Source organism: Saimiri boliviensis, chromosome 5 (assembly GCF_048565385.1).
Source record: "Saimiri boliviensis isolate mSaiBol1 chromosome 5, mSaiBol1.pri, whole genome shotgun sequence".
Classification (NCBI taxonomy): domain Eukaryota; kingdom Metazoa; phylum Chordata; class Mammalia; order Primates; family Cebidae; genus Saimiri; species Saimiri boliviensis.
This window is the reverse complement of record NC_133453.1, coordinates 140,059,836-140,084,450: the sequence shown is the minus strand read 5'-3', so window position 1 is coordinate 140,084,450 and position 24,615 is coordinate 140,059,836.

Below are 24,615 nucleotides of genomic sequence, written 5' to 3'. Positions count from 1 at the left end.
TAGACTTTCTTTATTTTTTGCTTTCATTTTTATTTATCTCCCTTACCTGTTATTTCTGTTGAGGTCCTTTTATGGAAATCTGGGAGTCAATAGCCTTAGTCACATATGTGCAGGTATTTCTCTTGAAGGGCGTGGCTGCAGCCACACAGACCTAAGTTGGCACATGCATGTGTGTGTATGTGTGTGTGTGCATGAGCACACACACACAAACACGCACACACAACCAATCCATGTGGCCATGTCAAATATGTGTGTGGGAGCACATATTCTCTGTAACCATTCAGAGCATGTTGTATGCTCTAGTGCAAGCGTTCCTGACTTTTTATTTTTCAAATCAAGAGCCCCTTTAATTATCTGCCTCTGGTTCCCCATGACTATCACTAATGGAAGCATTCATTAAGTACACCGTGTGGCTTAATTCATGGTAAATGTGGGGTTTCTTAGGCTTTTGGAAATGTGGGAATTAATTGTAGGGCTTCGATGACCCTCTTTGGGAATTCTTGCGAGCTCGGAAGATCTGGATCTGCTGACTGCTGTTGCGAATGATGGTCTGCTGGATGGGAAACCCAGGGAACCCAACTCGGTGAAGCTACAGCTGGGAACTTGTTCTTAGAGCCTTTATTTCCTCACCTGTAAAGTGAAGACTGGAGTCCAGTGAAGTCTCCAGTGAAGCCACAGCTGGGAGCCTGTTTTCAGAGCCTTTATTTCCTCACATGTAACATGAAGAAGCAACTGCAGTCCAGGGCTGTTTTTGGACTGATGGCTCTCCTTAGACTCAACACTCTCCTGGATCTGAGTCCCAGGGTATAGTTGGGCAGATATCTGTCTGGTGGCCTTCTCAAGTTTCCTGTCCCCTGTGCACTTCCTCTCTTAACATGGAGTGTGCAGTTCTTTCCCCGTCCTCCCCATTCTATGTGTACAGACCTGAAGAACCCTGGACAATTTCAAAGGAGATTCCACAGGTATATAGGAGGAAATCCACAGCCAGAAATAAGTAAGATCTGCTTGGAAAAATAAATCCATTTTATCTGGACTTGAGTAGGCCCACTAAGCTCTGCCCACATGGAGAAGCCACGAGAAGCATTCACCACCGGCAACTCCCATTTCTGCCTAGTAGAGCTCTTAATGATTAGACGGCTTTTAAAATGGATACATCAAAGACATACAAATCAGGGTGTGAGTCTATGTTGTGGGTCCTGATACCTGTTATCACCACTTAAGTATTTCTTCAAACATGGTGTTGAGTCCAGGAGTCTACGTGATTATTATTAAACTAAAAACATGTTACATTCCAAAGATATTTTGGAAACAATAGATTTTGAAATTCACTGGTGGCTTCCATCACTTCAACAAACTTGTATTTAGGGAGCAGGTGGTGTCTGCAAGCCTAAACTACAAAACTGGTGTTTAGTGGTGAGGCTGATAATTCTCCCTCTTGTTTACAAGATTGTACTGAAGGGAAGGATTTCACCTGAGCATGCCTTATGCCAGAAGCAAAGGAAATGCACCAACTTGAAAGATTTTGTGACAAGCATACAATATACCTAATGTATTATGTCTTTTTTTTTTTTTTTTTTTTTGGTCTGGGGTAGAAATAAACAGCTACTGATAGACTGTGTATATGGTGAAAATTGTAAATTTGTACTTTCAGAATAATGTTGGTTATGGTCAATATAATCCAATTTAAACTTAGGGGAAAAATGCCTCATAAAAGGAATAATAAATTCTTAACTAGAATGTGTAGGACTTCCCTATTTGTGTATATCCTTTATTGAAGAACCACTAGTTGGATCAGTTCTACTGACAGTGAGAGAATGAATCTAATAGCTGTTCCCCAAAACTCCAAACACTGTGATTTTGCAGAGAACAAATTAAGAGAAGGTTAAATTGATATGAATGAATGGTATAGTCTTCATTAGGAGTGAATCAGTTTTGGCCTTAAGATAAAACATGTCATTTTCAATTCATGTCTGGAAAAAGAAGTTCTAATTCTAACAACTGGAAATGAAATATTGAGTGCAGTCTCACAGGTCTGTCTGGTTGCAAAGAGAGATGTACATGAATGGCGTCGCATCTCTAACCCTACCCTGGAAGGATGTGAGCAAGGCAGGCTACATTCTGGCAACTCTTAGCCCTTGATGATATCTTCATCTGTTTGTGTTGTTACAAAGGAATACCCGAGGCTGTGTAATTGATAAAGAAAAGAAGCTCGTTTGGCCTGCCCTCGTTCTGCTGTACAAGAAGCAAGGCACCAGCATCTACATCTGGTGGGGACTTTAGTCTGCTTCCTCTCATGGTGGAAGGGGAAGGGAAATGGACTGCAGAAGTTAGAGGGCAGGAGGTGAGAGTTAGGAGAGCGGTGCCAGGCTTTGTAACAACGGGCTCTTGATGGAACTCTCAAGAACTCATTCCTTACTGCAAGGATGGCACCAAGCCATTCATGCATGAAAGATCTGCCTCCATGACCCAAACACCTCCCACCAGGCCCCACCTCCAACACTGAGTTCAAATTCCTACATGAAATTTGATGGGGCCAACCAAAGTCACATCCAAACCACACCAGATGTGAGGTCAGGTGGAAAGGGAGTCTGAGGCTTTGCTTCAGGCCACATTCCCCAGCCCTGATCATAAGCCTTCCTGGTATCATCAGCACAGAACAGTGTTTAAGGTTAGAGGCACACATACTGGGTTCAACCCTCCATCGCCTCTGTGTAATTGTAACATGTTATTCCGTCTGTCTAAATCACAGTCCTTCTTTTGTAAGTGGTTGATTAAAACAGCTTTACTGGGAGGATTAAATGTGATGACATATGTAAAATGTCTGAAACATAAGAATAAGAAATATTTTCTATTATTATTATTAGCATAATCATCAACAACTATTAATTTTACTTACTTTGAAACTAAATGAAAAGTTATTTGAGCATTATATAACAGATTTCTGCATGAATTCAAAGTATTAGTGGTGATGAATTATTTTTCTTTCTCAAAACTTTTTCAAAACACCAGTGAGAAGGTAGACAATCTCTAAAAGCTTGAAATCTTGTTTTATTTTTGACATGTCTCAGGCATGTTTATTTTTCTGTTTTTATACCTATGACCATCAGAATATTGGAAAAAGGATTAGATAGCCTAAAAATAATACAGGCTTTATAAATCCACTTTGCTAGAGAATTACTTTCTGAGGCAACTGGTCTTTCCAAAATAAATTTGAAAACTGTATCCTTATTAAAAAAAATAAAAACTTGGCAAGGCAAAAGAATTTAGGCCATATCAGCTATGTCATTCTAAATTTTAAAATATTTAGTCTTTCTTCAAGATAAATAGGAACAATTGAATTTAAGCAACCGAGAAAAATAAACATACAACTCCTTGAAAATGCACAAATAACTATACAGTTTTAAAAAATGTTATCAGAAAAATGTCTTTACTACTAACAAGCTCTGAATTGAAAAGTGGCCATAGATTATGTTTGTGTCTGTGTAATGGTTGCACTGCCAGGGGACTTAGCAGTCTAGGGGTAGATGAAGCTTAGCATTTGCAGGATTTTGGAGTTTCAGATGGAGGAATCCCAGCTGTCTGCTAACAAAAACCTGGTAGGTCTTGGGCAAAGTGGTCAAGAGTATGTGCGTTGGGACAATCAGGAAGGCTCTGAAAGAAGGTAAGATCTGAACGGAGCCTTAAAGGATGGTTGGATGAGATCATACTATCTCTTATCCAGGTGCAGTCATTTTCTTTTCTTCCTCCTCTCCATCCTCTACATGGCACTAGTTTTCACCTGTTTAGAGGCATACAGTTAGCAAACCATGGAAAATTATGGGAGACTGATGATCATAGAAACATTTACTTTGATGAACAGTATTGATGGGAGTGAGTAGTGGAAAACCAGTATTAAGTGGGAGACTGAGGACAATAGCAATTTCATGAGGTGACCATGTCGTTTCCAGGTTGCCTAATGGGCTGGTGACTGATGAAGTATACAGCTCTGGGGTGAGATGTGAATTCAAACCCCTTCACAGTCATACCCACCTACAGCACTAGGGCCACCTGCATGCTGCTGTTTGACAGCATCTCTTACATTTAAAAATAAGAACATGATTTGATTGCTATGAGATTAAGTGATATAGTCATTATTGTATTTTAGTTTGTACTTTGCCAAGTACATTACCGTGACAGGTAATTTTGCTTATATGCTAGTATTTACTTACTTTGCATCTAGTTTCCGAGTGAACTCAGCTAAGATCGCAGGTGACACAGAACTGTGTCCTGTGATAGCCTATTAAATCTAGGACATTTTTTCTAGTCAGGAATATTAAAAAAACAAACAAACAAACAAACAAAAAACCTCAGTAATCTCTAATGCCAGAATTTAATTGAGCAATCACTTTAAGGAATATCTGGAGTTGTCTTGCTTATAGAAAATGGGTGACTTTTAAGGACATATTTATTTCAAGTTTGATACAACTTCCCATTATCCTGCTTTTTTCATATTCAGATTTATTCCCCATAAAAGCTTTATTCCCCATAAAAGATTTATTCCCCATAGTAAGTGCATACAGAAACTATGGTTTAATAATTTCAAGGATTGTCGTGAAACATTTTTTAAAACTCCAGTTTCTAATAATCTCCTGTTGTCTTAAAACCGGTAATATTTTTGAGTTGCAATAATAAATCCCTAATTCTTGTTCTCATCACAAGTAATGACATCAAGTAGGAATCATCACATGCAACACAAAAATGTTTAAAACTTTGGGGTACGAGCAGAGTGGCAAAAATTAATATTCAAAAATAATAATCTCACTCTCTTGGCTGTTTTGACTTATATTTTTCCCACCGATTATATAAATATGAAAGAGCTGACTGGATGTTGCTGACATCCTACAAACATAATTACTTACTTCAGATCTATTTCCCTTAGCTCTGTAGATATCCTGATCTAGAAATCAGAACTTAATTAGCAAGACAATGGTTTATTACCTTTTTTTAAATGTCTAAGGTTGTTTTGTTGTTGTTATTGTTGCAGTTGCTTTTATTTTCATTGACAAACATGAAATTCTTCTGGTAACTGGTTCAGTTCTTTGACCTCGAAGCTGAGGACATGACACAGGTTGGGCCAGTCATATTACCTCATTCCTGGAGCCACAGTGATTTGTGCAGAGATGGGCATGTTACACAAGCTGGGCCAATCAGAATTCTTCCCTGGAATTTGTTTTACTGCAAGTATCAGGGAGAACTATTCTTCCTTCCTAGGTTGCTAAGGATGTGGCCCCACTTTCCAGAGTGTGCAGTAAAGGATACACTTTGCCTTAAAGAGGTTTGGCCCTTTTGCCCCCAGCTGCAGGGCTGTAATTTCTAAGCCTTTGGAATGTTCTGCCTGTGGGAATGCCTTTGTTTACTGGAGGCCTTGAGCAGTCCCAGATAGTCTATGCTAACAATGTAACTTTTGGTGGGAGCCCTTGGGCTAGGTGGTACCACTCAAGCTCCAAAGGTGTTAGAGACTAAGAATAGTCACATGGGTAATCAGAATGTCCACTTGGCCAATTCCCAATAAAAACTCTGGACAGCAAAGCTTGGGTGAGTTTCCCTGGTTGGTAATATTCTGTGTGCATTGCTATCCATTGTTGCTGGAAGAAGTATATCATGTTTGCATTCGCTGCTGAGAGAGAACTGAAACTCTAAGCCTGCTATGTCCTAGACATGGCCTTAAGCACCTCCTCTCTTTGCTGATTTTAATCTGTATCCTTTCACTGCGGTAAACTGTAACCATGAGTGTAATGGCTTTTCTGAGTTCTGCTGGTCCTACTAATAAACTGTTAAACCTGAGGGTGGATTTAGAGACCTCTTGAGCATTTTATAGAGCATCTGTTTTATTTTCTTCCGTTTTAATTTTACTTTTAAGTTCTGGGAAATTTGTGCAGAACGTGCAGGTTTGTTTCATAGGGATACATGTGCCATGGTGGTTTGCTACGTCTATCAATCCATTACCTAAGTTTTAAGCCCCGCATGCATTAGCTATTTGTCCTGAGAGCATCTATTTTTTGCACTACTAGAGAAAGGCCGAGAGAGAGAAGCAAAGATGAAAGAGAGTAGGATGGATGAATTAAAGGAGAGAGAGAGAGAGAAAGAAAGAGGAAGGATAAAATCGTGGGTCTGGCTCTAATCCTGGAACCTCCTGAGGGTGCATTATTTTCTTTGCTATTGTTTTGAATCTTTGCGTTTCCTGAATATACTTCCAATAATTCTCTCTCACTCCTTCAGATAGTTTACACTGCATTTCTGAAAGGCCTTTAACTGTATCATTTTAAAGTTTCAGCTATATTTAGTTAAAACATATTTTTCTTTTTACCCTTAGAGAAGTAAAGTAAAACCAGGACAAAATGAAGCCTTGTAAACATTTTTGGGATCTCGATAAAGTTATTGAAAAATTTACTCATGTGAAGTAAATTAATCTGGAAATGTGGATGTCACCCTGACGGGCTTTTTAATACCCAAATTATTTCTAAAATGCTGTTAGAATAAGAGATTTGGTAACAGAAGTTAGCATAGGTCTGCTAGTTTCTTAATTTTTGTAAGAATTTTCTAATATATAATTTTCTACATCTTGAGCTCTCAGAATAATATTACTTTTGTTAGGCAAGAGATAGCGTTTCATTACGCTAAAGGACTAAAGCTAAACTCTTGTGACCCTGCTCAAAGAGATTATTTAAGCCCAAAAAGATGGTTTTATAGAAAATTCTACATTATTCTACTACTAAGTATTAGCCCACAGAAGAAAGTTAGCAAGTATATCCTCTCTAAACTCTGTAAACTTTCAGACAGTTGCATTATCAACATTTATCATTCTATTGAACGAAAATGGACCACACTTATTACATCCTGATGCCAGTCTGGGAATTGCAGTTGGATTTCTGTTACTGTGTCAGAGTTCCTTGGGTTTTTTGGAAACAAAAAGGAACTTTCTTAATTTGACAAAGTATCTACAAATACTTAAAACAAAAAAATCATATTTGTGCTGACGTGTCAGGAACATATCCTACAAAGTGAAGACTAAGAATGAATTCCATTCCCTTATTACTCTGTCTAGGTCCTAGACAGTGCAATACACAAGAAAAAGAAAGATAATCTATAATTACTGGAATGAAGGAACTGTCATGATTACAGGTAGCATAATTTTTAAATAAACATTTTTAAATCATTTTGGAAATTTGATAGCTATAAGGTTGATATATAAGTATCAATACATGTACTTAATTGTGTCCCTAAATATCAGCATGACCAATTAGAAAATGTATTCTTTAAAGTATTCTATGCCCAATAAGCACCAGGTGTCTATGAATAAATGTAAGAAATGGATGCCCTGTATGAAGAATATTGTACAACAGTGTCAAAGGACACAAAATGACATATATATGGATAGATATTTTATTTTATTTTATTTTTGAGATAGAGTCCCACTCTGTCGCCCAGGCTGGAGTGCAGTGGTGTGATCTTGGCTCACTACAACATCTGCTTCTTGGGTTCAAGCGATTCTCCTGCCTCAGTCTCCTGAATAGCTGGTATTAAAGGCACACACCACCATGCCTAACTAAATTTTTTGTATTTTTAGTAGAGACAGGGTATCGCCATATTGACCAGGCTGGTCTTGAACGCCTGACCTCAGGTGGTCTGCCTGCCTTGGCCTCCCAAAGTACTGGGATTATAGGCATGAGCCACTGTGCCCAGCCTTAGATATTTTAGATATGGTAAGATTTATTTTCCTAAATAGACTAATTATTCCAAAAGTAATTTAAAATTTTAATTAAAACCCCAATAGAGTTTTCTTTGTCAACACAGCTAGTCAGTTCATGTGGAACTGATTAATTCATCTGGAAGAATCAAGAGCCCCAAATATTCAAGTTGGCAATGCTCAGCCACTATAACATGCAGTTCTGCTTCCTTATTGTATTAGTTCATTTTCATGCTGCTGATAAAGACATACCCAAGACTGGGAAGAAAAAGAAGTTTCATTGGACTCACAGTTCCACATGGCTAGGGAGGTCTCAGAATCATGGTGGGAGGTGAAAGGCACTTCTTACATAGCAGCAGCAAGAAAAAATGAGGAAGATGCAAAAGTGGAAACCATCAGATCTTGTGAGACTTATTCACTACCGCTAGAACAGTAAGGGGAAACCACGTACTGATTCAAATTATCTCCCACCAGGTCCCTCCCACAACACATGGGAATTATAGGAGTACAATTCAAGGTGAGATTTGGGTGGGGACACAGAGCCAAACCATATCACTTAGATATAGAGAAAACTATACCATCATAGCTTATGAGTGAATAACTGCAAGCAACGTATATGTATGTTAATATAGTAATTAATGAATATGGTATATTCCTGCAAGTAATACTATGTAGCAGTTAGAATTAACAAGATAGATCTCTCAGTAGTTCACTAGCCTGCTATAATCTACATCCTTTTACTATTAATACATTGGCCTCCTTTGGGAAATTTAATCTTGTGGTTCCCTCTCTCAGGAAGATTCTTTCCCCAGAGATGGTTCTGGCTCATTTCTGTGCTTTGCTTTGTTTTCTGTTCTTATGTTATCTCCTTGGAAAGCCCTTGTGTGAAAATACTATAGAATACTTTCCCATTCTTATCATCCCCTGACCTTCTATATTTGTTCCCAGGTCTTCTTTCTGCTTTACAAGACTACAAGCTGCAAGGGGGGCAGCACTTTGCTTTGTTCAGTATTGTATCCCAGCTCCAAAAACAGTATCGGAGTGATGCTGGATGTATTTGTTGAAGTGATACATAGACACCTGCACACATTTGAAAATTTATGTGCTCCCTTCACCTGCTCCTGGTACACCCTCTCACTCAGAATAGCTTGTAGAAACTGACCCAGCAGATCCTTCTTCCTACTGCATATCTTCCGACAGTCCCAGAAGAGCAAGAGGCACAAGGAGCACAAGGGCAGCCTGAATGTCTCCAACCTCCTTGCTTCCTCACAGCTTGCTCTCCCGGACCCTTCCATGAGGATCCAGTGGGCACGGATGAATGTTCTATCCAGGATGAAGACTATGTCTAGCTGGGGAGCACTGGAGCTTCCCTTCTCTATGAAATGCCTAGCAAATGATACAGCAGCACCGCAAAACAAGGAGCCTGTGCTCAGATCCCAGTGAACTGATCTGCCTCTTCTTGCACTTTTTGCAATATCATCTGTGTTGGAAAAGAACATTTAAAGCCACGGTCTACCTTAATGTTTACATCCGAAGGGTTGGAAATGGGTGATTGTTAAGCCCTTCAGACAAGGTGATGTTCAACTGCTGCTCTTCTGGGAGGGGATGCCATTTAGTGGGCTGCAGGGAGCTGATGTAAAAACTGCATCCTGGGAGCCCAAATGCCTTTTGTACCTCTCTTCTGACCTGGGGTTTACCTTGTCTTCTCTGGGGTAGACTGGAAACTTGATCTCCTCATTTCCTTTAATTACATAGCTAAATTTTTCTTGAATTACTTGTGTTAGTGGAAAGAACACAGGTTTTGGAATCAGGTGGACCTGGGTTTGAATTATGGCCACATTACTTCCTAACCATTCAACCGTGGGCAGTTTACTTAATTTCTTTTGATCCTCTCTTTTTTCACCTAAGTTAGAGGGGTTATAATATGTCTTCTGTCTCTGGGTTTGGGGCTTGATACAATGAAATAGTAGATATAAAGCACCATACTGCTCTAATGTGGATAGACAAAAAGTATTCATTTTGGCCCACCTTAAATCCCACTTCTCTCTGTGGAGGTATTAATAATAATTTTGTTGTTGTTGCTTTTAAAATAGGGTCTCACTCTGTTGCCCAAGCTGGAATGCAGTGGCACAATCATGGTTCAATGCAGCCTTGACCTCCCAGGCTCAAGTGATCCTCCTGCCTCAGCCTCCTAAATAACAAGAACTATAGGCATGCACCACCATGCAAGGCTATTTTTTATTATTATTTTGTAAAGACTTGGGTCTCCCTATGGCACCCAGGCTGCTCTTGAACTCCTGGGCTAAAGTGATCCTCTGGCCTCAACCTCCCAATATTCTGTTATTACAGGCCTGAGCCCCCTTAACTGGCAATACTATTTTGGGTACAAATCACACATGACTATATTTTACTGAATTTCTTTTTTTTCCCGCTAGCCTGGCTCTGTGAGTACTTTGTCTTTCCCGATTTGGCTTAGTGGGGCAAAGAAAGTAACAAGTGATGGTAATAACTGATACCGCTCATGTCTTCATCGATATCTCGTTGTAACCAAATAACTTCGTTCCAGCCACATGTGTGAGCTAAATTTACTGAGTAAAAGAAGAACTAAGAATGAAACAAGATGAGAGGAGATTGTGCCTTTGGATATTGAATATCAGGACCTGGGAGATCGTGAAATAAAAATGAAGTATTTAACTCTTCATTTTGAGAGAATTTACCCCAGCCCGCATTCAGAATAATATTGATAAGCTTCTACTAAACATCAACTCATCTAGAGACCCCTAATCCCAAATGATCACCTAATAGTAAATGAAAGACACCAGACAAAGCTTACTTCGTTTTGATAAATAAGGACACCTTCAGTCATTGAAAGTTAATCTGAAATAAAAGAAAAGCCTTACCCTACCTCCCCGTGTTTCAGAGTCTCTGTATGAAGAATGATCATGTTTACTATGTTGTTAAACTGGTTGTGTTCTCTTTTTATATGAAATCCTGGCTTGCTCTTCTACCAGCCAGTGCAGTGGGGCAAGGGAAACATACATGGGCTTAGGGGAGCTGGACCTGGGTTCAAGACATGGCCGTGACACTTAATAGATGTGTGGCACCACCAACCTTAGCTCATGTTGCAGCTTAGGAAACTGAGGCCCAGAGAAGTTAATACTGTCTTGCAAAAGTCTTCAGGGGATTAAACCAGATAATGTCTATAAAAGATCTTGGATGTAAGAGAGCCCAAATAAATAGCAGCTGCTATTATTATTACCACTCTTACCTACTCTTCTCTCAGCAAACTGTTGTGGATAGCATCACTTTCTGGCTCTCTAAATATTAAGAAGCTAAGCAATGTAAACAGTCTAATTCTAATATACTATGTCAACGACCATGGACCCCCAGAAATTAGAGATTTTAGTAACTTACTATTTTTAAGCATTCTTGAGACAAAGCTGCAGCTTAGTAAACAGGTTGGTTAACTTATTTAACTCCCCAATCTTTATTCATGGTTACTGCCATCCCTTGTACTTCTGACATTTGACTTCAACTTGCTATTTTCCACTTTCATGCTTTTGTATACAAAACGTCCTCCTCCTTCTTCAGGCAGTTCAGGTTCTTTATCTACAGATGCTGAAATTTAGTCTTCTGAAGATAGTTTTCCATGGTGTAATCATCATTCCTTTACAGTAGTCATTAACTGGGGGTGGTTTTGCCTTGTAGGGGACATTTGGCAATGTCTGGGGATATTTTTAGTTGTCACAATAGAAGGCAGACCTTGCTTATGGCATCTCATGAGTGGAGACTAGGGATACTGCTAAGCATCCTGCAGTGCATAGGACAGACCCCATAACAAAGAATCATCCATCTTCAAACATTAGTGGTATGGAGGTTGAGAAGTCCTGAGCTAGGGTGATCCCAGACTTTTTCAATCAACCTCAGTCATTTTGGGGAATGAAAAAAATCACTCTTAACAATTAAGCGGAGACAGCTAGTGTAAACTGGGACTATTGCTGGCACACAGGGATGTATGGCCCCCTATCTTGAGTTCCTTTTCTTTTGCACTGCTGAGATACTGCCCCAAAGCATAACATTAGTTTGCCTTCTTGACTTGCTTATAGCTGTTCTCATCAGTTAGACTCTCACACAGCCCAAACAAGGTGCTGTGGCTTCTGCAACCTCCCCTTCTCCTTCTAGTGCTGTATACAGAGCACCTACTTGATAAATCTTCTTGATTGACTGTGCTTATTTATAATCTCTGTTCACAATTGAGAAGAATGCAACAGGTACCATTGCTCATAATGTAGAGAAGATTCCACCTCCTATGATATATAATTTGATGAAATATGCTAAGCAATGTACAATCCCCTTAATTGGTACTCATTTAAATTACTCGTGTTTACTGTAAATGTTCTTACTGCACAAGATGTGTTTCTATTGAATTAGATCGAATTTTATTGTTGAAAGAGTGGTTTATACATGTGAAATCAACAAAAATATATCAAGTTATCCAGATTCTGCCCGGGACATGATAGATGTACAATACATATTAGTTCATTTTGCCTTCCTGTTACATAGGACACTTTAAAAATAATTTTAAGCCATTTAATTTTGTTTTTGAAATATTGACCTTAGGGGATATTAAAGTTACTGGTTGGCATGCTAGGGTTCTCACATAACCAAGTACCACAGCCTGGATGGCTTCAACAACAGAAATTTATTGCTGTACAGTTCTGGAGGATATAAGTCAACTTTTAACGTGTCGGCAGAGTTGGTTCCTTTTGATGGCTGTGAGGAACGGATCTGCCCTAGGCCTTTCTCCTTAACTTAAAGATGGTGCCTTTCTCCCTCCATCTCTTTACATCATCATTGCATGCATAGCTGCTTCTAAATTTGCCTTTTTTATAAAATCAGAAATCATATTGGATTAGGGTCCACCATGGTGAACTTATTTTAATTTGATTACCTCTGCCAAGATCCTATCTCCAAATAAGCTATCATAACTAAGTGGCTAGAAATTCAACATATGAATTTTGGGGGAACACAGTTCAACCCATAACAATTGGTAGTTAACAAATTGCTATAAACAGATTATAAGCTAAATTAAAATTTTGTAGAGAGAACAATTCTACCATACCCTACTATTATCTGAAGAGAAAGTTGTGGAGTCACTACAGTTTGGAATATAAATGATGAACTTGTGTTATTGTAAGCTACTAGATCTTAGTAGTTGATCTTTAAAAGCATTCTAAGGAACTTTCCAGAGAATAATTACATGGATCAAAAATGTCAACATCTTTCTTCTGAGTATGTGAACTCAAAATACTTTGCCTGTCATTTAATTTATTTTTTCCCCTCCCCAAATCTCTTGAGATGAATAAAGGACAGGCTTTAGGTGACAAAACATAGGTGAAAAAATTGCAAGATCATTTATTTCACACCATTTTCATTTTCCATAGGCAGAAAAAAAAATGTGTCCTTGGCACTTGCTTTATTGGAGGCATGTCTGCCTGACTGTTTAGAGCATGAATAAGATTATGGGATTCCACACTTGTTGATCTTTAAGTGAACTGTATTCATGAAATAATCGGGGTGGAGGTGGGTCTTGAGGGAAGCCCAAGCATCTACCAGGCTAGGACTTGAGCCAAGTGAGAGCTTTGAGATTTTTTTCAGTGTGAAAGAGACTGGATAGCTGCCGTCTTCCTGCTATCTCAGGATGGGAGGAGGAAATTTTTAAAAATATATACATTTATATTTACATACTATATGAAATATAAAGTATTTCACATCTATCTGTGCCTGAAAACAACGTTGGACAGGGAACTGGGTTCCAGCCCCCATCTTGCCACTAAACTAAGTGAATTTAGGGAGGTCCCTTCACCTGCTGGAACTGCTTTCTCAGCTGTGCATTCAGAGTTTTAGCCTGGGTGCCCCCCACAAGGTCCCCACAACCTGAGAATCTCATGAGGGAGAGTGTTCCAAATATTAAAAGTGATTTTCTGGCCGGGCGCGGTGGCTCAAGCCTGTAATCCCAGCACTTTGGGAGGCCGAGGTGGGTGGATCACGAGGTCGAGAGATCGAGACCATCCTGGTCAACAAGGTGAAACCCCGTCTCTACTAAAAATACAAAAAGTTAGCTGGGCATGGTGGTGCGTGCCTGTAATCCCAGCTACTTAGGAGGCTGAGGCAGGAGAATTGCCTGAGCCCAGGAGGCGGAGGTTGCGGTGAGCCGAGATCGCGCCATTGCACTCCAGCCTGGGTAACAAGAGCGAAACTCCGTCTCAAAAAAAAAAAAAAAAAAAAAAAGTGATTTTCATGTGGTTAACGCTAAGGATACATTGGCTCTCAAAGAACCTTATTTCTGTAACCTTGTCCCTAACATATTTAGTTACCTCTGTTAAGACTTGTTTGGGGTGCGGCAGGGGGAGGGCAGGGAAGCGTCAGTGTTTTAAAAACAAAAGGAAGAGCTCTCCTTCCGCCTGCTGCAGTCCTCCTCACTTTGCAGAACAGCTGCCTTTTCTGGCCCCCACCCCCAACCCTGAATCTCCACTCCTGGAATAGGCATCAGCTCTACAGAGTTTTTATGTAGTGAACTCGAAATTTCAGGGGCAAAAATCCCTGCACCCAGGATTTGCCCCTTCTGAAAAGTTTCACCCATTCTTAAAGGAAGAGAAGTTAAAAAGAGTGGGGTCGAGGCCCGGAGTCTTTAAACAGAGGCCTCTTTATCTTCTTCCTCCACGAATGCAGGGCAGCCTCCGAAAGTTATCAGAGTGTCATTAGCAGGGACAGCTGCTGGTAAACAAGGAGGATGTCGACACCAGCGCCTCGGTCAACAGGAATTTAACTTTAATCTGTCCCTTACTTAAAGAAACACTCCTCTCATTCGCTTTCTCCCTCCGTCCACGATGCACCATTTATTTATCTCCATCAGCTTCCAGATAGAAGGCTGGCATTGACTCCAGAAAGCCCACAGGGATAGAAAATTAATAAGGTGCTAGGGACATTCACCTTGGGTCAATTCGAGGGGACAGCGGAGAGAAAGGGAGTTTGCTGCGGAGTTCCCGCTTAGCTGGAAACCGATCCTACATATTTATAAAGGTGAAACTGGAGGGCTGCCAAGCGCCTGTATTTAAGTGATTAACAAATGTTTCTCTTTAAGTGGACACCTCTTGTTCTAAATATATTTGACAAGAATGCAAAGAGTCATCTAGAGGGCAGAGAGGGCGAGCCCGGGCCTCCTCTCGCGAGGCGGACAGGCTGGCAGGCCGGGCGCCCTGCTCGGTGCCAGCCCGGTTCACCGTCGCCGGTGGGCAGGCTGCCAACGCCAGCGGCTCCCCGCTGTTTAACGACAATGGATTTACTGCTTCTCTGCATATTGGTGTTATTTTGTATAAACAAGGTTAACACTCCTTTTAAATTAAATGCACCACCTGGTGACTGAGTGGGTGACCTTGCCAGCTCCCTTCACCTGGTTTAGGAAAGCCCGGGCTCTGGCTCCCATTTCAACCTGTGGCTTTCCTTGGAACCTCCTTTGCTTCTCGTTGAATCGGAGCTCCTGCAGGAGGCTGGCGGGTGCCTTGCCCTCTGACTCCGCCGTGGGGGACGAGACCCGCTGGAGGTACTAGCGGCCCCTGCGGCTGAGCCGGTGTCCAAGCTCCTTCCACGTGGCGCAGGGCGGATCAAGGCTTGCCCTGGGCCAGCGCGGGGCTGCCGCCAGCACCAGAGCCTCGGGAACCGCCCTCCTCCGGGGGCCAGTGTCACCGGAGAGTGACAGACGGTCTGGTGGGCCCTGCCTAGGCAGCCCCTAAACAGAGATCTCCAGCCGGGGCAACACAATAAAAAAGGTTCTTTGTGTTTCACTCTAGCGTAGTATTGCTCTAATACAGAGCTTGGCACTTTCCCCGCCCTCCAGGAATTCGAACACCTGGAAAAATTCTCCTGGCTTTACGTTGGAGGAAATTTAATGGTGTAAACAAACTCCGCAGGGAGCCGCCTTTGATTTCAGAAGGCAGTGATCTGCCCTGCCGTGCTCAGCCGAAGGGGCTTGGAAACGACTTTGCCTGAGAATGTCCATTCCGCAAACACTTTAAGGATGGCTTGGAGTTGTTTAGAAAAATTTAGGTAGACAGCCGCGTCTTGGAAGCATGTAGAAACTTCAAGAGAAATATACGTCAGTTACTTGTCTAATGACAGGCATCAGCTTGCCAGTTCCTTGCTAATTGTCCATTTCAGAATAGGGCGGTTTTTCAGGGGTCTTCGCTGTGCTCAGGTAGCTTGATGAATTGTAGACCGGTTTGTCAGCCTTATTTCAGCTCGGCAAATAAGGAAATCAGACCTGGGGAGGTGAAGTGACTTCCTGGAGGTCACCTGACCCAGAATCGAAGACTCCAGGCCTGTAAGTTCCATGCTGTTGATGCCCTTACTGTTTCCCTGTGGACCCCTGCTACCCAGAAAGTAAGCTGCGAACTGTAGGTACGGGAGGTTTTATTCTTAGCAGCATAGACATAGCTGGGTCAATAGCTTCTGCTTAAATCATTTCTTAGTAGCTCAAATTGGAATAATGGAAACGTCTCACCAAAAAGTGATACAATTTTACTTGCTAAAATCTTAATACTTTTATTAAAAGCACACGCCTGTGATACCAGTACTTTGGGAAGCCAAGGTGGGCGGATCACGAGGTCAGGAGTTTGAGACTAGCCCAACCAACACTGTGAAGCCCTGTCCCTATTAAAAAATACAAAAGTTAGCTGGGTGTGTTGGTGCACACCTGTAATCGCAGCTACTCAGGAGGCTGAGGCCAGAGAATCGCTTGAACCTGGGAGGCAAGGGTTGCAGTGAGCCGAGATCACGCCACTGCACTCCAGCCTGGTTGACAGAGTGAGACTCTGGCTCAAAATAAATCAATATGGATTTATTAATACCTTTCAATGTTTGAGGTAAAATATGTCCTTCTTTCTAAAAATCTATCTAATGGATACAATTTATGTGTGTGGTGGGGGGAAGAAGCTGAAAACAACCTAACATGAATAAAATGCATTGTCCATGCACATCAAGTATTGTAGCCTGTTTCTAAAGACATTCAATATTTAGTGTGAACATTAGGCTGCTAGGTTTTGAGGACACAAAGATAAGACACAATCAGGAAGTAGATTAGTTAAGGTCCTAGGAAATTAGTGTGTACCTAAGGAACCACTTTGGGTACAGCAAGTTCAGTGCAGGAGGCTTCTAACTCCAGGTGTCCAAGCTGACTTCACAGACCAAATAGTGCTGTACTTTAGGCAATTCCGTTTGTGTTATTGTGGAACAAGTCACAGCAGACATTTAATGTGGCTTATACAGTGATTCCTGTTCTCTAGGCATTGTCCTAAATGCCTGGCATAATCCACCTGACAACTTTCTGAAGCAAGAAATGTTAATCAGCTCTACTTTACAAATGGGGAAACTAAGGTATGGAGAAATTAGATAATCTGGTCAAGGCGTCACAAGAAGGAAATTTACATCCAAACAGGCTGCTGCCACTCTGTGGTTCCGTCTGTGTTCATTGTCTTGGTATAACCATATACAGGCATTGCTTTACTCCCTTCAAACATCCTGCCTTCTAGGTACTATCTATCCCAATAGAATATATGCTTTGAACTTTAAAAAAATCATCTATTGCCAGACATTGTATGGACTTTACCTACAATGATCTGATTATCTTTCCGCCCTAACCCTGAGAAGAGGTAGATATTATTTCCTCATTTTATATATAATAAGACTGCCACATAGCTCAGCAGCAGCAGCCACGAATTTCTTTTTATCTTATTCAATAACTTGATCGAAACTGAATTCTGAGAGGTATCGGATTTTCTAGGGTGGTAAATATTTCAAATATTTTTTCTACTGTACGACCAAATTCCCAGGGTTTTTGTTTGGAAGTAGAAGGCACAGAGGCTGTTGTGGAAAACACACAGCAAACAAGACAGCTCCGACCAAATTCCCAGGGTTTTTGTTTGGAAGTAGAAGGCACAGAGGCTGTTGTGGAAAACACACAGCAAACAAGACAGCTCCATAAAAAAATGAACAACTTTACACGAGGGGTTTTGCAGAAATTGCAACAGGGATTAATTATTGAGAGCTGAGGTTGTCAGGAATGCAAGAGGTAATTTCTGGCTTATCTAACCCTGTAGTAGGATTTCCTTAGAGCAAATAGGTTTCTTTTACCTTTGAAAGGTAATATAATATCATAATAATATAGTGTTATATATTATTATATGTTAATATAATTAGATACTATATAATACTAAAGAAGATTGAGAAAACTATGAAGAGGGAAATAAAAAGTAATAACTTTTAATTTATTTTTATTTTTATTTTTCAGTCATTCAGCTTTATTTTAGTGCTGGTTTTTGGTTCCCTAAGAGCTGCATGAGTGCTAGGCTTCACCACGTGACTGGGGGCTCCTTGGGAACTGGGTACTATAGGCAGCATGCCTCTGAAAAGAATTGAAGCCAGGAATCATACTTCTCTTTAATACCTCTGTGGAAGACCCAGGCTGAGGATGAGGGAAGGGACAAGTCCCAGTGCCCCCTGGGGAGAGAGGAGTGAGAAGCTTGGGTACAAACTCCCAGTGTCCCTTCAAGGCTGGCATCCCTGGATCTTGCTGGAGAGAGAGAGAGCAGTCTCCTGGGCCAGGATTGTTCTAGCTTGTTTCTCACTGTTCCTACTCGGGAGGCCTAACTGTATTAACAGGCAGCCAGAACCTGCCTATGCCTGTAACCTAGACTGTGCCTCAGATTGTGGCCCTGCCTCTAAAGAGAGGGCCCCAGCCTGGGAGCTGCTTGGCCCTGAGAGTGAGCAGAGACTCCAATACACAGCATGAGGCTTATAGTCCCTGGCCTCTTCCCACCGCTGGAGACAATTTAACACTGGTGGGAAGATGAGAGGAGGAGCCAGCTTTCTACCCTAGCTCATCTGCTTCTGGCTATGCTCCTACAAGAAACGTGATAGCAGCCTGAAACCTATGGCACCAGGGCCTACCCTGTGTCCACAATCCTTGGTGAGCCCCTGTCCACCCATCTACCTGCTCAGCCACTCTGGGCAAATTTTATTACTGTAAATGTTTTTGACATTATTCCTTCCAGTCTTTTTTATTAATAGGTATAAATTTCCTTAAGGAAAAAAGTGTATATAAACGCACACATGATTAGGATGACTGTCATGCAGTTTTGAATGCTACTTTTAACTCCATAAACATTTTTTCACTCTCAAATGTGCTTTAAATTTTTCATTTATCGTGATTACATAATCACATTATAAATATCTGTTATAGTTTTTCATAATTCAGGTTAATAATTTACCTATTCCTGGACCTATAGGTTATTTTCAATTGTTGCTATTATAAATAATCTTGCATGTATATTTTGGCTGCCTAAATGGTTTTCCCCCTTCCGTGGAATCCTTAGAAGTAGAGTTATTGGAATCAGAAAGCATTCATTTTTGTTGTTTCATCAGAAATGTGAACATACATAGCATGAGTGGGTTTGGAGGGGATAGGATAAGAATGGAAATTTGAAATTTTTGGAAATGTTCTTGCTCTTTGTTTAACTTCTGTAAAAAATTACATACAATACAGGTGTGTTTATATATCTGCATACATACTTCTTTGACAAAAACAGACAATTATGTTACATTATCTTCTGTATTCCACTCTGAGACTTCCATTGAATTTTATGTTGCTGCCTCTTGGGCTGGATTTCTGCTTGTTTGGTATTAACAAACAAACAAACAAACAAACAAAATATATACTGGGGATGCTGGAATTTAACATACCTGGCATGGTTTGGAATTACCCTAAGGGAGTCTAGAAATTCCAGTTTGTCAAGTATCCAATCTTGTTGTTTTTTAAGAACACAGGCTAGGAAAAGCGAAAGATTACTGTACAAAACTTTTACAAGAATTTGGAAAGTCTAGAGTATTAAGAGCAAATGTATAAGGGTATGTGGTTGCCTTAGGACCAAAAAGAGGTGTGAATTTGTAAGGCATCTAACTTTCTCTTGCTTGAATGAATCTGCGTCACTTTCTTAAATTGAGGTATTGTTTAACCCTGTTCAATTCAGCTTTTTCCAGAGGGAGGGGAAAAGGCTCACCATCTGCTTGTCAGGGCTCCTGGATCACACCCTGCTGCCTGCTGACCTGTATTGGACTCAAGCCCTTCTTCTGGAATGCTCACCTGTTAATCCACCTATCAGCCCAGACCTCAGGCTGTTGGCTGCTCCCCACTGAGCCTGAAATGCTGTGCTATCTGCTTGTACCCTTTTGCATAAGCTGGGATTGGGTTATCTCAGATTTCTACTTGGACCTGGTCAAGATTGCCACATACCTCACCTCTTAGTTTCTGGTCCTCATCCTGTGTTCCTGAACAAAAATAGCATTTGAGTAGAAAGCTTTTCTACTTGTTGACATAGTTGAACAGATTTTGCTTTAATGAGCTGAAATGGAGCCTAAATTTATCTGGAAATGTGTGGAATCAGTAGAGAGAAGTAAACAGAACTCGAGGGAAGTGGAAAACCCCTGTGTACAATTCAGCTGTTTCACTCCCAGGGAGTTGGGCATGATTGTAAAGAATGATGTTTTCAAGCTTGCCAATAACACAACACGTCTGTATCCATTATGGATGGGCTTCTGTTGAGAAAGATGAGGCTCCTTTTTATTTTTGCCCAAGTAGAGAAGCTCTTCACTGCCCCAAGATCCTGCTTTCCTACTCCCATGCCATAGCAGGAAAAGGTGAATGTTTTCCACATAGAATAGGCTCATCCAGTTCTATGGGGAGTGAGATAGTTCCTTCGGGGTGTTAGTGGCAGCGTAAAATTACAGCTCACTAGAGAAACAGTTGCAAGTAAAGAAATAAAGAAATTTCCTCTATTTGTCTTTCCTGTCTGTGTTGTCTAAGTTGCAAACAACAGACTCCACTTCGGATAGGTTAAATGGAAGTTTAATAAAGAAAATGAAATCGCTTACAGAATCACTGGGGAACTGGAGAAACAGACTCTCTAAGCTTCCAGAAACATATCCCAAACCATGCCCCCAAACTGTGACAGGAAGAGACAGTTTTCATTGCTACTTTACTCTGTTCAGAGGACTGATAATTTTTCTTTAATCACTGCCGTTCTCTGCACTGATGGAAGCCAAGCCTGCCAGGGGAACTCAACTTTGCAACCCAAAGCTGGTAGCTTATGTGGTTACCCATAACAACAAAATGGAAACTCCACCAGGTGTCTGAATCTAGGTCTCATACAGTGTGTTTCATGCTGGTGGCATATTGAGAAGATGCAAGGGAGGCTAGGAATTCGAGTCCCAATTTCCACATTGTGACTGCGGGTCACAGTGAAGATTCCTTAGCTTTACTTTCAAACATACCCATCAATTGGGAAGATATCTTCCCAATTCTAGAAATGAATTTTCAACTTAGTAAGTGGTTAAGAATATGAGCTTCAGAACTAATCAGTCATGGATTTATGTTTTCTCTGAGCAATTATAGGCAGGTCACTTTCCCTCTCTTTCTTTCTCATCTGAGCCTCAGTTTCCTTCTCTGTAAAATACAGATAATATTATCTTAGATATGGTATGTAACACAAATTTAAACAAGCATATATGGAAAATCCTCAGCATAGTGTTTTTATAATGTAGTGAGCATTCAGTGTATGGTGATTCTCATTCTAGTTACTAGTAATAAGACCTGAAGGTTTATGGTCTAAAAAAGAAAAAAAAATGTTTATGACCAAAACTCATAATGCTACTAACAACAAATCAGCCTTGTCCCCAAGCCACCCAAGTTCACCTTAACGTTTCTTATAAGATATTTCAGTTCATACAAGGGATTATATGGCAATAGCTGAACAATGGGAAAGTCTGAGGTCGATGCTTCCTCAACTGTTTCCAAAATAAACAGTTACAGGAAGCTCACTACCCTGTGCATTAAAGCGCGGGGGGAATAAAGAGGGGTTCTGTTACTCTAAGCTCACTACAGGAGACGTGGGAGCAGATCAATATGTGGTTAAGTGTTTTAGCTGCACTTTTATTATGTTTGACAGCGATGACAACATAGTATGCACTGAATAAAATGACTAATGCACACATTTCTCCCACATGCATACTGCTTCTATTTTTTGAACCTCCTGAGTGAAAGGCAGTCATAGAAAAAGCATGCAGAGTGGGAGTTCCGAGTGGCTAGGGCCAGAATTGCCCACAGGTTCCAGATTTCCAGAGTCAAAGAGGGGAACCTGGCTACTTGAAGCGCAAAGAACAAAAAGGCCCCCATGTTCAGTAGTTAACAGTCGGATGAACTGGGAGAGGCTTAGATACGTTTTTTTTTTTTTTTTTTTTTTTTTTTTTAAATCATCAAGCCTATCTCTTTCCCATAATGTGGGCAGTGCTGGTGATTGAAAAAACAAACAAGCACATCTAAGTACACTGTCGATTTACATAGTACAGGGCCGAACTTTTTTTTTTTTTTTAAATGCTGCTATTCAAGCAACTTTCCAAAATCCTATTTAGATGCCACCCATTTCTACCTCTTCACTGATACCCAGATGTTTTCACTTGGATGTGAGGCCCCGGCAGGCAGCATCCAGATGTTTTGAGGGGGCAGAGGAAGTTCTTTCATTTGTGGCAAATTTGAGGAGTGAAGATTCATTGACTCATGTAATATTAATCTTCCTACATAAGGAAATTGGAGCCAAGCTGTTTGCTCACTTTCCCAGTTATGTGTGGGGTCACTGAACTGGGGTGGGGCAGTGGGGAACCCCTTTGGCTGGGATTTTGTGCAGATGGCACTGAATTCCAAAACACCACAGTTTCTCATTAGCCCTCTGCAATTATTTTTGTTCACTTCAAGATTATTGAGTGGAGAAGGAGGAAAGTTTAGGCCTTTTGGAGGTATTTCCTTGTGATTCTGGTCCAATCCACCACAACCACCTCACACTTAGACCCCTGCAGTCCTTTCTAAGTATTTGTTCTGGAATCCTGTTGCTCTGCTCCTAAAATCCCTCACATTTCTTACCTCGCTCAGGCTTCTCATCTCACTTAGAAAAAGGAATCTTTACAAACAAATCTTTCCATTAGCATCATCATGTTTTTCATGCTTGGCTCTGACTCAGTTTCCTTCCACTTTCTGGAGCCCTTTCCTCACTCTCCTACCTTGCTCACTCTGCTGTGGCCCTACTACCTTTCTGTTACTCAAACTTGCTTTTCACCCTCGTGCTTGGATGAACGAGTAGAGTCATTATTGCCTCTAGTGTCCCCTTTGTCCAGAATGTTCTCTGGATATTCCCTGGGCCTGCCACGGGTCTCTGTCCAAGGTTTAACTCTTGGGCCTGGACCCACACCTAGCACAAGCTGGGCACTGACTCAGCAAAGACTTGGATACATGAACACACTTATTGTTGTTCTTTATGTTTTCATGTGGTTTATGGAAGATTTGCTCATACTGTATGAAAATCCCCAAGACCTTTTTTTTTTTCCCCTCAAATAACTGTTTTCTTGAATGGAGTGAGCAAGCTATTTCTAAAAGTTTTCAGAGCAAACATTTCATGATCAGAACAGGATCAAGGATTTTGCCTTTTTCTGGCTTCTTTGGAAGAAATAAGTACAGATCCTCAGACCAACTCATTAAAGAAATGATTAATAGACATGCTACATCTCTGTTGTCTGAAGGGATACTTGAGTGTACTTTGATTTGTTTAAGAGTTGAGCTTCCAAGGAAGTATGAGAACATTTCTGTTCCTACCCTCCCAGCTCCAGTTATCTGCCTTTCTGTATTCAAGATGACAATAGACGCATAGGGCTTTACCCTAGAAATTTCCCATTAAAATATTGTTTTTTTTCAACCCATAGGTATAATTTGATCTCCTTTGGACTTTTACATTGAAAATATGTCAAGAACTTAAATCTTGATTTTCACCCTCTTCTGTTATTGGTTCTTCTGCTGTTTGTGCTGTATGATTCTACTTTATGGCTTTTTCTAGGCCAATTCCTCATTGCTCTGCTCCACTGGAGTCACCGAGACCTTAAAATAAGTTCTCAATCAACATGTATAAACCAAATGAATGATGATTTGGACCCAAATTTTATAGCATAATAGTTAAACTTGCTAACTTGGGAGGCCAAGGTGGGTGGATCACTTGAGGTCAGGAGTTCGAGACCAGCCTGGTCATTCGAGACATGGTGAAAACCATCTCTACTAAAAATACAAAAAAAAAAAAAAAAGAAAAAAGAGCTGGGAATGGTGGCACATGCCACTCGGGAGGCTGAGACAGGAACCTGGAAGGTGGAAGTTGCAGTGAGCTGAGATCATGCCATTGCACTCCAGCCTGGGTGACAGAGCAAGACTTCATCTCAAATTTAAAAAATAATAATAAAATAAAATAAAAAGTAACTTCCAGACCTAAATCTAGAGAATTGGAATGCATTGCTTTAATATTATTCAGAATTTCTTAAAATTTGCTAGGGCATGTTTTAGAAGAAAGTGATTGTTTTCATATGCGATGAGGTAATAAAGATGATAGAGTGAATATGTTTCCAAAAATAAACCATTTATTTCTAATTTTACAATTCCGTTTGTCAAAATGGTTTCTCTCTCAACAAGATTATTATTTCCATGTAGAAAAAAGAGCAGGGATCTGTTAAAAACTGTATGTAAACTCTAAAGAACCTCAGGGTAACCAAGTATTAGTTGCAGATAAACTTATTCATCATGGCACAAGTGTTGACCTAAATCACCTCTGATTATATTAAGGCCAAAGGATGGCATTTTGGAACTGCAATTGGATCTGCAGTCCTTGACATAGAAACACACTGACTCAACACTTTCTTACACTGGAGACTTATACTTGACAATTGCCCTTCAAGGATATGAAAAAATCCCA